Source organism: Lissotriton helveticus, chromosome 6, assembly GCF_964261635.1.
Source record: "Lissotriton helveticus chromosome 6, aLisHel1.1, whole genome shotgun sequence".
NCBI lineage: Eukaryota > Metazoa > Chordata > Amphibia > Caudata > Salamandridae > Lissotriton > Lissotriton helveticus.
This window is the reverse complement of record NC_136067.1, coordinates 1171655292-1171673144: the sequence shown is the minus strand read 5'-3', so window position 1 is coordinate 1171673144 and position 17853 is coordinate 1171655292.

The window sequence follows — 17853 nt, the reverse complement described above, 5'->3', positions numbered from 1 at the left end:
TAATTACACTCAAACTAGGTATGTGCACAGTTTAAGATCGAAATTAAACGTTTTTAATTTACATTAGCAATCCTTCCCTTTGAACGTACTGTTAAATGTTGTGTTAAAGTTCTTACTAATAGGCTTGGAAACTGCATATTTTATTACTTCATATAATAATTTCAGCTCACTATAAGGACTCTGTTAGACTTGGCATCTTTTGGCGCGTTTCCCCTGAGGTTTTGCTTTCTGACCTGGTAGTGACTCTGTTTTTGCTGCCATAGAGTTTCTGCGCACTTTTCTCACTGCTGATCAGTGGTAAAGTGCAAGTGCTCATGTGGTAAATTGTGTTATGGATTGGTGTTTCCATGATTGGATATTTCATTTACTTGTTAGTCCCTAGTAAAGTGCACTGAGTGTGCCAGGGCCTGTGAATCAAATGCTACTTGCAGGCTTGCAACACTGAGTGTGCCACCCACGTGAGTAGCCCTGAAAAGGTAACTCAGATCCGCCATTGCGGAGTCTGTGAGCAGTTTGTAACTGCCATGTCGACTTAGCCAGTGCCCTGGTGTGTGTGTGTGGCATGTCCTGATAGTGAATTACGGCCAATTTCGTTTTTCGCTATTGCATGGTTCACTTTTCCCCCTAGGACAGAATGGGGAGTTTGTTTATAACATCTTATAAACATAACTGGCCCGGAGAATCAGGTAGGAAAATAAAGTTTAGTATGCCTGAACTCAGAATCTAAATACCACATTTAAAAAGTAGGTATTTTCTTACTCAGTCATCCCGTGTGCCTCTGCTGGAATGTGGATTGCCTGTCTGGGTTTTGGATGACAGAAGGCTGGGGAGCAGTAGTGGCTCCAGATAGTCTAGGTGGGCCAGAAAAGGGCTGAATAGACCCGGGCTGCAATTGGGGAAGGGGAGGAGATTTCCTTGCACCTCAAAGGGCCTGGTCTATCTCTGACCATGCCATCTCCACCTCCTGCCAGGAAGTCACACCAGAGAAGGCAAAACTAGTTATGGCTGCCTAAGAGATCAAAGGATTTTGGGATATAAATATTGAGTCCCAGACCCCTGACTTTTAGAGCTCTTTTAACCAAGAAGACTGCCAAGAATAAGAGCCGGAGAAGCTGTGAGGAGGACCTACACTTTGCTGTGTGCTTTGCTGTGTTGGCCTGCAGTGGCTGCTTCTGTCTTGGACAGTGAAAGGACTGGAGTGAACTTTCTGCAATCTACTTTGTGAGTTTTTCCAAGGGCTTGAGGTAGAGCTTGCCCCCTGTTCAAGAAGTCTCAGGAACAGCAAAGACTTCAAGCTCTTCTGCCGCCAGCACTGGGAACTGTGTGTTTTGTGCTGCAACAGAAGAAAAGCCACCCGACGACATCTACGACGCCACTGCCGACTCCATGTCCTGAAGGCACAGCAGAGGGCACCGCCTCAATGTGACCCTGGACTCACCGATGACGTCTGTTGACGCTGCCACCGAGCCGCTGCTCCCACCGTGACCCGTGAGCCCCGCACTCCGCACCGCCTTGCTTCACGGCGCCTTGGTATCCCCGACGACGACTCTCCACGCCGAAATCAACGCTGCTGCTTGCACCGTGAGTCGAGGGCACCACTCGTAAAGTTACACGATGCACCGCTCTCATCCCACACCTCAGCCTTGGCCTACTGACTCCAGCGCCATCGACTCCAGTTCGTCAGCCGACGACATCGCTTCAGCAAAGATGACGATGCTGCTTGCACCGTGACCTGCCAGCAAAGTGACGAGCACTGCATTCACTTTGCACCGCAACCCTGGTCTCACTGATGATACCATCTGATGCCGCCACCGAGCCCCTGCTCATACCTCGACCTGAGGTCACCGCACGCTGCACTTCACACCGCAGCACCCGACGCCTGCCGACACCAGCGCTCCTGACTTCAACAGAAAGGAGTTCGATCTGCAACGCGTGTGACTTCGAGGGCGCCGACGACTACTGCACTGACTTCCGGAACCGACGCATGTGGACGCCGTGCTTTCGGTAGCTCAATGAGAGATCACCAACACCTGCATTTCTAAAAGGTACTGTTTGCGGGTCTTCCCGACATCGTAGCTGGCCCGCGACACCGTGGTCAGCCAGAACTGTTTGGATTTAATTGTTCATGACGCCGTGATAGCCCCGAACAGAGCTATCAACATCAAAGAACTGTTTTTCAAGCATATTTTGATAACTGAAGATTTTTAAGTACTGTATTGTGGATTTTTAAAAATCTTTTTTGGTCTTGTCTTAAGTATATCAAAATATTGGATATTTTTCTAAACTGGTGTGGTGTCCTTTTGTCGTGCTTATATTGTATTACTGTTGGTTATGTGCAAATGCTTTACACACTGCCTCTAAGATAAACCTTACGGATCGTGCCAAGCTACCAAGGGGGTGAGCAGGGGTTAATTTAGGAGTGTAACTCACTTATCCTGACTAGAGTGGTGGTTTCTACCTAGCTTTGGCACATGCCCTAGCCTACCAAATATCTCTTCTTTTGAAGCATGTCAAGCAAGAGCTCAAACCATGAAATGCTATGAAATAGCTAAATCACAACCAGTTTAAGCTACCTGATTCTAACCCAATGTCTCAACCACTATGAAACTATCAGCGGAGGTTTCATTCTCTTTTTGGCTCTGACTCTGACCTTGGTCCATAACAGGGAGCACCTCAAGATACTGTTGATAATGCGGGTGAGGTTGGCTTGCATCCCCTTCATTATATTAATGATGCCCTATACTTTGACTTACAAAATGCCAGTGGGCTTGACACCTCTTGTGACCTAGAACTTGGCTGTCCACATGGGCTATGACGAAAGAAAGGTGCCCGCTTGCATGTGTAGCTCAGAGGGCAGCTGTAGTGCTAGAATTGCAGTTGCCCGCCCATTGAGACTGAGACAAATGTTCTTTTTTTAAAAATATTTTTTAATTGAAAAAACACCTGGTACAATCATGAATAAATACATTTTTCATCACAAACCTTATTTAAGATCTAAACACAATATTTAAGAAAATTGTACAAGACAGATCTATAGACAGACTAGACTGAGTTGCAGCTTTCTAAAAAAGACAGTTAAAAAGAGAAGCAGCATATTTCATTTATAACATTAAAATGCTAAATCAATATTTCATTTCAATATCATCCAAGGTAACTCCAAGTGGATTTCTCGGGACACTAAGTTTATATCTGAGCGTCCAACCAACCCCTGATCGGTGCCTATATGGCCCGCCCCCAATCCCTCATCTTTCTACCCCTCCGTGATTAGAGGGAGGATTCGATAATATGGATCCCCAGGAGCCTAGCCAACCACATCTGATAGGAGTGGGGTGCTATATCTTTCCAGCCAGAAGCTAACAATATCCGAAGAACAGCCACACACATAAACATAAAGGCTTCATTCTCCACGTTAAACCCCAGATTACTATCAATTCCTATCAACATTAGGGTAGGGGATAGGTTGTATCTTAAAACCTAGCAGCCACTCCCAGAATTTCTCAATCTCCCCCTGAATTAGAGTTAATTTATCACATTGGTAAAACATATGCAGCAAGTTGGCTGGACCTTGCTGGCATCTTGGACATTTGTCATCCACTCTTTTCCCCCATTCACATAATTTAGCAGGGGTGAAATACAAATTAAAAAGGGTCTTATATTGTTGGGCTTTCACATTCGAGGATCGGAATACTTTACTAGCCATCTGCAATGATTTACCTAAATCTACATCCGGATCACCTAATATAGTTACCCAGGACGTTTCACATTTTCCCAGGTCATCCTGTATACTTGACAGCAAGGAGCCAAAAATCATCTTAATTTTAGATCCACCCCTTAATAAATAATCCATCATGCTGATCTGGCCTCCTGGGGTAATCCGGGGCCTGATACCCCTCAGAACTCCAGAGATCTGCAGAAACTGGAATCCCTGACTCGCCAGGATTCCAAATTTCTGCTGAATCTCTTCAAAGCTCAGCAGGTTATCTCCTTCAAAAATATCCCCTATTCTTTTTACCCCTTGTTGCTCCCACAATCTTGCCATTCTATCATTACTACATTGCAGGAGAATACTGGAGTTCTACAGAGGTGTATAATAGTTGATTTTAGGGATTACCATTGCTTTTCGAGCTAGCTTCCATGTTTCCCAAAGACTATCCAGCACCTTATATCGCATTTTCTTATAGTATCGTCTATCATTCTTACTTAACAAGAGTCCCAGGGCCTCACTGCCCAACAGCAGCTCATATATAGATGGAACGACTTGGTCGCCATATCGAGTATCGCACAGGTTTGTGGCAGGCTCAAATAAAATTGCCATCTGGCTCAGCATGCAAGCTAGTTGATACAATCTAATATTTGGCATTGCCATCCCTCCCCTTTGTTGCGGAAGGGACAGATACTTCAACGATCGTCTGATCTTGCCATACTACCAGATGAAATTCACAAAAACTGACTATTGTTTTTAGCACAGCCTCATCAATCAGATATGGAATTGACCGAAATAGATATAATATCTTAGGGAGCATGGTCATTTTAAGGACATTAACTCTTCCTATTATTGAGAGATGTAGGACATCTATTCTCTTAAAATCTGCCGTATTTGATTTTAACAACGAATTAAAATGATCTTCTACAATTTCATTAGTTATCAAGATTATTCTAACTCCCAGATAAACTGCTGCATCAAGATACCTCACGACAGACCTTATAATATTATTTGTGCAGATTATCTGGGTTTTACTTTCATTTAAAAGATATCCTGAATTCTGTCCAAAATCCCTGGCTATCACTGGGATCACTGCCATAGCCTTATCTGGTTCCGGGGTGATAATAGCCAGATCATCCGCATAGGCCAGCAACTTAGTTTCAAACCTATTGCAGACTACTGGATCAATCTCCCTACATTCTAAAAGACAGTGTATCATCGGATCTATGTACATGGCGAAGAGAATGGGTGAACAGGGACACCCCTGCCGTGTCCCCCTAGAAATACAGAATGGTTCTGAGCTACCTCCCATTAATTGAATTCTGACTTTTGGGTCGGAGTACATCGCCTTAATAGCTCTTAAGTTTCTAGGGCCAAAGTTCCTTCGGTCCAATATCCCCCACAAATACCTCCACGTGCCGCGATCGAAGGCCTTTTCGGCATCCAGAAGGATCATGGCCATCCGTCCTCCCGTGGCAGCCTGGGCATCAAATATTGTGATACCACGTCTGATATGATCCGTGGTCCCACGGCCTGGGATAAACCCGTGCTGCCACGGGGAGACCACACCACCAATAACCCCTCCGAGCCTTTTGGCCAAGACCTTAGCATAGATCTTTGTGTCAGTATTAATGAGGGATATTGGACGATGCAAACCAGGTTTTTCATTAGGCTTACCCTTTTTATGGAATACAACAATATTTGTTTCCTTCCACGATTGTGGTACGTCACCAGAGCAGATAATACCATTGAATAAATCCAACAGTATAGGGGCGATCTCATTCTGTAAGCTTTTATACACTTCAAGTGGAATATTATCAGGACCCGAAGTGAGACAAATTTTCTAACGCAGAGTCTTCAGCATGGGGAAGCAACATCAGAGCCCTTCATCCCATTTAACGACACCATCATGGATGCCTTGATGGCCACTTGGTTGAAATCATGGTTTGTCTGCCTTTTAGTAGGAAAGTAACCAGGCAACATAGGCCTGCACCCGGTGATCTAGATTTCCTCAAAAAGCACCTTGCCCCTGAGAGTCTTGTTGTGCTGCCTTTAACCAGTAAGGTTAATCCCAACCTAGTGGAGTGGTGTGGCTCACTGGTTAGAGGCGGCAGACCCGGAAGCAGAGAACGACCCGGGACCAGGATTCAATTCCTGACGCGGCAGGGTCGTGGACCAGGGTCAGCTGACTTGACAATTCTCGCCTCGGTGCCTACTCTAACCTGGGATCACACTCGGCAACTCTGGGCATTAAGCTTGCCTCCTCTCTACAACGGCCCCCCACAGACGCCGGGGATGCCTGGTTTCACCTTGGAGATACCGAGAAGGGACCATCTCACAAGGAAAGCCAGGACGGGTTCCCCAGCGGTCTCCAGCGCCGGGACGCTTACGGGCAGCCGTGCGCTTTACAAGTCCAACACATTTACATTACATTACATTTTGACTAATACCCTGCATAAAGAATCCAAATAATTTGACACTTTTGCCAGCTTGACACTGCAGTCTACAAATAGAGTGTGTATATTAAGCTACTTCATGCATGGCTTAAGAGGCTTGGACTGGGAGATCTTGCCGGAGGTCCCGAAAGACCTTAGAGCCTACCAGTCGCAGACAATCCATGATGGCCAAGATGCAACAAAACATGTTTTTCGTGTGAGTCTGGACTCTATGGAGTGGACTAGCAGAGCAGATGAAATGAGTGTTGTGCTTCAAAGGCACCCATGAATGAGGTCCACCGGAGTTTCTAGAGACATACAAGTGTTGCTGATGGGCATGCCCTTTATGGGTCCAGACCCTTCTGAAAGAAGGCAGACTCTGTGTTGAAACAGTTTAAAGAAGCTTGGTCAGTGTGTGTTACTTTGGGCTAATGACTTCCGCAAAATACACCAGATCTACAAATGTAGGGGCTATTTCAGGGTGCTGGCCTGAAGGCAATGACAGTTTCTACAGCCGATGATGTAGCAGACCATTGCATTCTTTCAGGGCTACAGTGGCACAGGCAGACATCTCCCTGGATAGCAGGGCACCCGTCTTCCAACTACTCCTACCCCACTTCAATAGCTACCTAGCTGCTTTAACTTGTTCTTAATGGCTTACATCTGGGTGGTGGTAAGCAGGGTCCACCATTTCCTCTCAAACTGGCAATACATCACTTCCAACAGATGGGTCCTGCAGATTGTACAAAGGGGCTTTGCCCTGCATTTTATTTCCTCCCCATTCCAACTTCGTCCCGTATCAGAACTAACTTTGGAGGAACATCTATCCATGTTATTTTAGGCAGTAAATCTGAGAGAAGTGAGGGCAGTTATGAACACTACTTTCTCATTCTGTAAAAGGATACAGGCCTCATGCCTATCCTAGACCTTCAGCCACTAAATTCCTTACTGCGGAAAGACAAATTCAATATGCTCATGTTGGCTTATACTCTATCTGCACTGGTCCCTAGAGACTGGACAGTACCCCTGAACTTGCAGGCCGCGTATTTTCATATACCGTCCTGCCATCCCACGGCGTTGCCTGCGCTTAAAGATGGGCGAGGTCATCACTTTGAATTTTCTTTGCCTTACTCTTCAGCCTCACCTGGGCCCCTCAGGTGTTCACAAAAGTGATGGCGGTGATCACTGCCTATCTTCAGAGGTCACAAATTCATGTGCAAGATGTATGGAAATACCTCAAAGACTAGTTGATGACCGCAGGCCCACCGTAGTCAATCGTTGACTATATCTGGACGAGAGAAGAACTCTTGAAATAGTTTCACCTTAATAGAGCCAAAGTCCCATCTCATTCACTAACAAAGACTTCCATTCATTGTGGCAGTCCTGCACACAACAGAGTTCAAGTCATATCTTCCACTCCAGGGAGTTTGGGGCATTAAGACTATAATGCCAATGTTTCAGGATTAGTACTGGATCTTGGTTAGGATGGGTCTGAATTTTCGTTGCCTCTTAGCATCATGCTTCCTCCTTGTCAGCAATGCCAGGTGGCACAGGTGGGCTGTTAGACTTGTCAGCCTTAGGTCCTCCCCCAAACGTTTGCCTTCCTCCTCCAGTTTGGCTAATTTCGTTTTTGCTGGCCTCAGGCCTCTGCACACTTTACCACTGCTAACCAGCGCTAAAGTACACATGCCTCCTCCTTAAAGCATGGTAGCATAGGCTCATCCCTAATTGGCATAGTTAATGTACGTATAAGTCCCTAGTAAAGTGGTACTGCATGTACCCAGGGTCTGTAAATTAAATGCTACTAGTAGGTCTGCTGCACCGATTGTGCCACCCACTTAAGTAGCCCTTTAAACATCTCAGGGCAGTCATTGCAGTGTGTGCGCAGCTTAAACTGCCATTTCAGCCTGGCAAGGTAAACCTCTTGCCAGCCCCAAACCGGGTAGGCCCTGAATGGGACAGAAAGCAAGCTTCAATGTATCTAAAAAGTAGGACGTGCTTTGAAGATTTACATGTCATGGTAGTGAAAAAGTTTATCACTACAGCATGGCCTACCTCTTCCATAGAATGACATTGGAGTTACCTTATTACATTTTACAAGTGTAGTGTCCAAACACAAATAGATAACCAGTTTGTGTTTGATGTCTCTGGAATCCGAATTTAAAATCCTAACTTGTGTTGAAGTCATTTTAAATTAAAATTTCGAAAATGCCACTTTTAGAAAGTTGGATTTTTCTTGCCTTAGCCTTTTAGTACTTGTAACCTGTACCTGGGTCACATGACTGGGTGTAGCTGACAGTTGAGCTTTGGGTATTCCTCCTAGACTGCAACACACAATAGGGAGCTTAGGTGTACCTGGATGGGCAATCACTAGCAGGATGGAAGGGAGTAGCTAGGCACAGCACTACTTATACCTGAATAGGCTCTGTCCTGCATTCCACACAAAGGGTTGCATACCCTCTGTAGTTAGTCTGGAGCCAGAAAAATGAAGGTTGGGTGCCTGAGAACTTCAAAGGGAAACCTTTAGAAGCTTCTCTCTCACTTCAAAGGCACAACTGGGTATAAATACTGGATCTCAGCCACCAACTCCTCAGTACACTTCTGGACCTGTGTATACTTTGCCATGAAGAAGGACTGCTGAGGTGCTGAAGGACTAACACTTTGCCAGACTTCCCTGCTGGGCTACTGCCTTGCTGTGCTTGCTGTCATTTTGCCTGGGTGTGAAGGACCGGACCAGCATCTCTTGAACCCAGAACTCTAGAGTGACTCCAAGAGCTTGGCTGGCCTCCTGACTTGAGCCTCAGTGACAGAAGGCTCAAACAACCTTGCCCTTGTACCTGGACTCTGCCATCTGTGAGTCTACCCTCCCAAGTGGTGCCACCCCAGTCCTGGACCCTTGGAAGTGGACCTATGGTACTCTGCCAGCCTCTGTGGAGCCAGCGGAACTGCCACATCTCATCTGCTGTGCGGCGCAACACTGAACAAACTGATGCTTCTCTGCATGCGTGGATCCGAACTGCTGTGAAGACCCGCTGTGGATTACCAGCCAGAGACAGACCCGTTGTGGTGCGTTGAAGCTTTATTTGTTTTATGTTCTTTTCAAGAAAGTAACAAAAAAAAAGTAGGTTAAACATGAATTTTAGGTCAGTCCTTTGGGTTCCACTCTCCTTCATCGTCAGGATTTTGGTACCACGTTCCCGGTAGTTTTCTCTCTGCTCCTGGCAGGTTGAACAGGACATTGGACGTAAATTGAAAGAAAACAAATTAAGGACATCCATCACTCTGGACCCTTTTTTTCTTTTCAGGTATTTAGGGGGAAGGAGTGAGGATGAGCACCCAAACCGTCACCAACACTATGTACAAAAAAAGACCCAGTGATGATCACTAAACAGTATGAAAAATAAAAGACTTTCGTGTCGGGAGGTTGTAGGGAATTGAAGCTCTCCTCCCTCCCCTAGGTTATGGACGCTTGTTGAGGACCCCCTGCGGAACCAGCCCCTCACTTTGGAACGTACCTCTGGGAGCCACACTCCCCGGTGAGCGTGGCTAGTAGGCTCGTGGTACCGGATCGGGACCGGCTCCCGCTCTTGGTTCTTCCGTGGGTGGCGGCTCTGAGGCGCCAGCGTCTCCTGTTCTTCGGGGCATAGCACGGCTGGGTCGGCGTCTCCCTTCGGTTCGGTGATTCCTCTCCAGCTTCTCCTGGTCTCGCAGCTTCCATGATCCCAAGATGCTACGACGTCATCGGGTCCCGTACTGGCTGAAAAAGCTGTCTCCTCGTCTTCCTGAACTCCTATTGGTGCATGTGACCCAGTCACATGATATGGTTGCTCCTCCTGGAAGAGAAATGACGCTGAGTTAAAGGGACCACTGCAGTCCTGATTTACCGTGTCCCATGGCGACTGCAAAAGAAGCACAGGAGAGACGTAAGGAGGAAGGTGGTCATCCTCCCCTTAGCTTAATGTGTCCCAAGTGAGCGTTTCCTGATACCCACATTGCATCGTAGCTCATCTCCACATCAGAACCTCCATTGTGCAATCCATCTTCGGGGCAGGGCCTCACATCTCTCAGCGACAGAAAACTCTATGACGAGGCCGTAGTCTGCATCACAACCTCGCAGTTCCTTGGAACTGATGCACCACCACGACCGTGCAATGTATCCTCCGATCTAGACTTTACATCGCAAGCCCTCATCAACAGGATCTTCGATGTTGATGTAAGGACCTCCCACTGTAGTCTCGATGCATCTCGGAACCGACTTATCGCTTTGGCTGCAAGATGCTTCTTCGGCCCAGATTCTCATAACCCTCCTGAAGCCAGGGTTTAAGGTACTGTGTTCAGCAGGCCTCACTGGGTCCCTGTAGCCAGCCCGCACTTCATAGGGGTTGGCCTGAACTTTTCACTCTGTCTTGGTCCGGCACAACCAGATACTTGGTGCTTTACCCCTTTTGGTGGTTTTGTCTCTAAAATCTTTAAACTTCAATATCTCTGGTTTTACTAATTGGATGTTTGTAGTTTTGGTCTTGTTTAATTTATTAAAAAATACACTAGTTTTCCAATTCTGTTTTGGGCTTTTGCGGTGTGTTTTCTCTGGGTTATTGTTTGAAGTGCTGCAGAAATAGTTCACACATTACCTCTGAGTTAGGCCTGTTTGCTCTGTGCCAGGCTACAGGAGGATTGAGCACAGGTTAATTTAGGATTTGCTTGTGACTTCACCCTGAGAAGAATTGTAGTTGCTACTTGAGAAGGGTTTCACCTCCCTCAACAAGTATCCCAGCTTCTTACGTGGGCCCTGCAATGGAACCTGAAATCCCAATGGGTCCAGCAACTAGGCTGCCTCTCAGACTCTATTCAGATCTTGCGGGAGACAGCACAAGGTCTGCGGTGGTGGCAGACCGATCCCAACCTGTCCTGAGGCAACTTGCTCTCCCTTCCCCACTCAGATATCACAGTTGTGGCAGGTGCATTGCTACTGGGCTGGGGCTGTGAAGTAGGGAAAGTGGAGATCAGAGGCCTCTAGTCTCCTGTGGAGAGGTTAGCTCCTCAATCTGCTTGAGCTTCAAGCCATTCTTATAGACTGTAAGGCTTTCCTGACGTCTATTGGTGGATGCTGGTGCAGGTTCTCAAAGACAACACCACAGCCATGTCATACAGCAACACGCAAGACAGAGTTTGGTCCTCGGTCCTGTACCAAGAGGCTTTATGTCTAAGGAGGTGACTTAGGCAGCAGAAAATCCTATTGTCAACTACCTGGTACAGTACCTGAAGTACAGACCTGACAGTTTGAGTAGATGTCGTCTAAAATCATGACTGGTGTCTGCATTCTGAGGTGGCATAGGGCATATTCGATCAGTGGGGTTTGCCCTGGTCTCCGTCGTAAATATGGTTTCAACATTTTTCTACTTTGGAGTTTCAGCTGGAGTACTCATTAGAAGGATCATTCCGACTGGAATGGGAATAGAGATTCTTGTATACCTTCCTGACTCTACTTCTTCCGCCAGACTTGTGAAAAAGATCAACATGCCCAGGTCCAAGTCATCCTAATTGCCCTTACTGGACCAAGACAGTATAGTACTGGAACTCCTGAGCATGAACATTTGTCCTCCAATCAGGCTACCATTTTAGGAACTCTCCTGTCTTTACACCACAAAAGGGTTATTCGATTCAGATCTCCACAGCTTACACTTCCATGTATGGATTTTGAGCGATAACAATTGAATGTATATGAGTTGATGACTGAAGTGGATGTTATCCTGCTGCCATATGCTTTTCCATAAAATCTATCTATGCTGGGACAAATGTTTTGCTGGTGTGGCACTCAATACACAGACCCCTTTTTCAAGCTAAACTTTCAAACATTGTTTTGTTTGTTCCTTTAGTACAGCAAGGCCTTGCAGTGGGCATTGCTAAAGTTTTTTTTGGGCCTTTCTGTGTTTGCCTGACCACTCGTCCTTATCTAAATCATTATTTATGATGCAGTTCTTTGAAAGTTTGAAACATATGTTTTCGCCCAAACCTTTTTGTGATGCCCCAGTGGGACCTTAATTTGGTCCTAACATTTCATATGTATACACCCTTAGAGCCTGTGTATAGTTTCTGCCTGCATCGCTTGTTGCTGAAAAGTGGCTTCCTCATCACAATTAGGTCAGCACGTTGCATTAATGAACTGCAGGCACTTTTAGTGCAGCCACCATACATCACCTTGTTTCTAGACTGATTGTTTCTGATGACCGAGGCGTCGTCCTTACCAAAGGTTGTGACTCCCTTCCAAGTTAGGTAATTAATCACTCTACCATGCTTTTTGCTCCCTTTCACACTTCAAAATAGGAGTAGAGACTTCATCAGTTGCACATCAAAAGGGCTTTGAGTTTTCATATCAATCATATAAAGGATCATCAAATGGATCATCAGCTCTTTGTGTGTTTTCTTGAATGAAGAAAGGAAAGGCTGTGCAGAAAAGCACCCTGTTGAGGTGAATAGTCCTTGACATCAATATATGCCATACACTCTTCAGTAACAATCCCCTGATGATTTGAAAGCCCTTTCCACCAGGCCAAGGCTGATACAATGGTTTTGGAACGAGGTGTGCCTGTTTTCTCCATCTGTCAGGCTGCGACGTGGCTGTCGATCGGTTTTGTGGGACCTAATGATTTGACTGAATTCCACATTCTGTCAGTCTTTGAAAGGTACTGCTTTGGTGTCTATTCTAAAGGTAATCTTGAACAATAGACAAAAATTCAATTCTTGGTTTAATACATCGTACTCCGAACCGCATCAACAGTAAACCATAACAGTACACAAAAAGAAATTCACAAGATGGCACGTCTTGGTGTCTTGTATCCGAAGAAGTTTAATTCACTTTCTTCAAGGTAAGTAAAGTAGAACATATAATGCTTCACATCAGCATCCAAATGTTTAAAAATCCCAATGCATTTCGGGCATAGCGGGATGGCCCTTCATCAGGGGAATCTATTAACAAAAAATATTTATAATAATCTTAGTTCTGAACATTCGTATTACAGAAAACTCATCAAAAAGGAAAGAGGACCCTGCTCAATGTGAAAGCAATGTGGCCAAGCGCAGAAACTGAACAATATCACACAACCAAGTTATTCCAGATCACTGTCTGGAGATTTTCTTTTCGTGTCAAGTTACAGCAGGCTTACAGGGCCTCTTACCCTTTGCACACATTGCTGTGAAAATTGTTGATTTATCATGTTAAGTTCACTGTATGCTGATTATTTTTGATTACTGAGTGCATTAAGGCTGCTATTATCTTTATTATTCTAAAGGTAAGACATCTGTGGTTAGAAAAATCCATCAGAAAAAAGTTACTTGTCTTGGGTAATGTTCTTTCTGGTTGATACTTTATGTAACCACAGATTCCTCTCTGCTTTCACAGTTTACTATTTGTTGGAGTGCTTTATTAAACATCTAAAAAAAAGTCCTACCTTAGCAATAAGCACACTCATCAGCGATTGTTTTACACTCTGTATCTGAGTGCGTGAAAAGTGAAAAGTCATTAAACTGGCATCAGCATGTAGGGGTGGCACTTATATGTGACTCAGCTGCGTCACTTCCAGGGTGGTATTTAGCCACCTGACCCCCACCTACTGGCACGAGAGAGTACTGTATTAAAAAAGTGCAGATCTTGTCCGGCGCCTGAGGCAGTTTTTAAAGGTAAGGAATCTACAGTTGGCTAGAGTAACCACCAGAAAGACTGTTACAGCAGCTAAGCAACTTGTTCTTTGATAACTAACAATGTTACACCTTCCTTCAATGGACTCTTTAATGGCTCTCAATGACACATATTGATTGAAACTAGTCACCTTTGCTAAAGTGTTTGTACTCAGTGGTGGTAATTCTGCAATGTCTCATATTAAGTAAGGATTTGTGTGTATTTACTATCATCAGCTTTTCAGTGCCTGCAAAAAATATTTAACAAATCTGCTTTGAACGCCATTAAGAGGCTAAAAACTATAACACTGTTGTAATAAGATTGGTTGATTGTGTAAGCCCAGCCAGTTTCTGATCTTAATTAGATTTTTCATCATTCACGGATATGGTTTCGCAGAATGCAAAAAGATGGCATTGTCAGCTTCAGAACGTGACACCAATTATGCTACCGCAAAAACAACAGTTGATGGACAGAATGCAGAACAATGTCATACATTCACCAGTACAGAGATCTGGGCCTAAATCCATCGTTTTTTGCTCACCACACCTCCCCAGTTCAAACATGGCCATATGCAAATCAGACTTGACCCTGTGCCTCATGGGAACAGTCAAGCCCGAACTGCCAAGCCATGTCTTCCCTGGACCGGAATCAAGCATCCTAGGACCGGTTTCTGGCTATCAGCCTTCTTCAGCCAGGATAGCTTGACTCCAGTGGCGTGGAGAGCACGGGACTCACGTCTGAGCATACCCGTCCCACTCGGGGTGACAAATGCAAAAACAACAGTTGATGGACAGAATGCAGAACAATGTCATACATTCACCCCAGTACAGAGATCTGGGCCTAAATCCATCGTTTTTTTGCTCACCACACCACCCCAGTTCAGACATGGCCATATGCTAATCAGACTTGACCCTGTGCCTCATGAGAACAGTCAAGCCCGAACTGCCAAGCCATGTCTAACAGTTAAAATAAATAATGATTTTATGGACTGGGGTGGGAACAAAACCAACTTTTGCTGCATTTACAAGCACATCTTATTCCACGCTCAAGATAGCACAAGTGGCTGATCTCACTATGGTACAGAACACCCTGATATCACTCATCCTTAACCAGGACAGGAAAATTCACACAGTGGCTGTCGCTACTGGGTTGTTATCGTTAGGGCCGCATTTCCATAGGAATTCTTTTTGGTTTTGCTCATAACTTTGCCACCATTTGACTAATCTTCACAAAACTTTTAAAAAACGTGGTTTGTCAATGTCAGCTTTTTCCAGGAAGGGTTTATGGTGATCTGGCAAGTAGGGGCCAAGAAGAAGAGGGGTTTCCAAAATGTGTTTACCTCTGCCATATTAAGACTTGGGGACTTGTGCCTGTGTCCTGAAAATACAACAAAACAACATATGGGGGGGGGGGGAGTGGCAGGGCTACCATCACTCCTGGTATTCATGTAGGGGTGGAGAAATAAGAAGGGGGCGATGGGAGGAATTGTCACAGTCGAGCACACACCCTTTCAGCGAATAACATCTTCAATAAACAAGTATGCAGTTCTGTTGTGTGGGTCCTTGGATCCAGTTGCTGGTTATTAGGACCAAATCCAACTCACCGGAGCTATCCTGAATAGGATTTTTAGACCCTCACCCACCGAAGTGGCATGATTCATCATTGGATCTGCTTCTTGTTGGACAGGAGCTTCTAAGTCCAACAGGCGCTTCGGGGGGCTCTTTTCGGGAGATCCTGTCCCTGCCCAGTGATCAGGGAAATGCCTTGCCACCGCCAGTTGCCCTTCGTGTTGTGGGGCAACTAATGGTAGTAGGCTGGATAACGTAGAGTTTGGTTTAAAATTGACTAAAAGCCTCCAGAAATTCTTTACTCTCCAATGATGCACTTGTTGAGGTTAAAAACAGAGGAGAACTTAGAAGGCAACCATGATCCTCAAAGTTCATTAAAGAGTCAAAATGTTTCTTGCCATGAATGCCCGCACAGGGGTCAATGGTAATTCATCATATTGAGCCTAATCCACTAAGGTGAGCATCCCAAGGAAGTGTAACTAAGGCCCACCGTAAATGAAGAGAATAAGGTATGTTACCTCTATTATCGCCCCTAATTTGGAAGTAGATTCTTTTCTCAATAAGGACCCAAACATTTGGTTGATCAGGCCTCCTGGAGCATTATGGGAAGCGACTTCCAAACCATACTAAGTTTTGTGAGAAGTCCCCGGGGTCTGACGAAGTGCCTCCACATTCCTGAACACTTTGTGGGCCCCTCAGGGTCGGAGTGCAAAAAAAATTCTTTTTCATGTCACCACAGGTTTGTGGTACTCATTGTGGCCCCTGATGAATATTTGCAGGAGTACCACAAAACTAAAGCAAGATGACTATGGGACAAAAAAAAGTCTGTGTGGGTGTTGCATGAGTTTGGGGTCTTGGCCAGCAATGGGAATTGGTCGTTTGCGTCCAACCCCACACCACACACAGATAAAAGCCATCCATGGCGGGGTTTGGGTGCCCAATCCCCCCTTCACTTTTACAGGCTGGCTGTGGCCAAGTCCTGTGCCCAACCACACACCACATACAGGATTGAGATAGATATGGTTTAAAAAAATCTTACTTTATGTTTAACCACTTCCATGCTAATGACAAGGTCCGCTCGTCATGCAGTACACTGGAGCTGTGCTTATGACGAGCTGACCTTGTCATGAACAATGGGGTTCCCCAAAAATCAGCACCCAGCGAGAATTGCCTTAGCATCCAAGGTGTTAAAAAAAACGTGTAAATTCACAGAAAAAAATCAAAGGCGTTATAGTTAGGCATTTTAATACTTTAGTTTACACCCAAAAAATGAAATTCACTGTAAAAAAAAGTAGAGTGACTTCAAACAACCACTGAAATTGACCAGTTGATAACATCGCTGGCGACATCTGAAATTACTTCATTAATGACATTGCTGCGCATATATATTATACAATTATACATGTGTTTATATATATATATATATATATATGTGTATATATATATATATTACCGACTGGCGGTCGCCAGTAAGTAGTTATAGTTAGGACCTTGTTTCTATTTAAAAATATGTTGTTCTTTGGCCAATTTCTTTGGCACCGTTTGCTGAATCTTTCTGAAAATTTCAAAACTAATGGGGCACTCCGGTCAGCTCCTATCTTCAAAGTCTCATGGCGATTCGTCACGCAGGGGCCGAGTAAAAAGGGGGGTCCCAAAATGTGTTTTCTCCATTTTAATTTCTTTTTTTTTAAACATTTTTATTTGCATCAGAAGGGACAAGCACATAGCAGCGAAAATAAAAATAACAAAAAAAACATTTCATACAAAAAAAAAAAAAATAATACATTACAGTATTTCCAGCAAGGCAATGCATAGCTCATACAGCATTATGGACATTTGATTAAAGACAGAAGAATAAACAGATATCATGACATAAAAATTCCCCAAATCCTATCCACTTTCAATTTTGCTTGAATACCTCTTGTTGTTGCTAAGGCACGTTCCATAATATATATTTCTTTTACCAGACTCCACCATTCCTGAACCGTCGGTGGGTTATGTTGGATCCAGACCCTAGCTATTATCAGTCTAGCGCATGAAATTAGAATATTCAATAGATCACGTACAGAGTTATTCACTTTAGAAGTGCCGACAAGTACGTCAACAGATGTCAGTACTATTGGACATGATAATTTTGTAGACATAACTTCAATTATTCCAATCCAGAAGTCACTCAAATGCGGACACGTAAAAAACATGTGGATAATATCAGCTGATCTTAAGTTGCATTTTGGACACTTCGTACGGTCGCTAGTGCTATTATTATTAGCCCATTTAAAAATCCTATCTGGCGTGTAATAAAGTTGGCAGATGGTTTTAAATAACTGTAGCTTTAGACTAGAAGAATGAACAGAGCGGTTTAGACTATTTAAAGATGAAGTAATCAGGTTAGAAGTCACATCAGTACCCAACTTCCTACTATATTTCTCAGATAGTTTTATAGAGTCATCATTTCTAGAACCAGCGAAAATT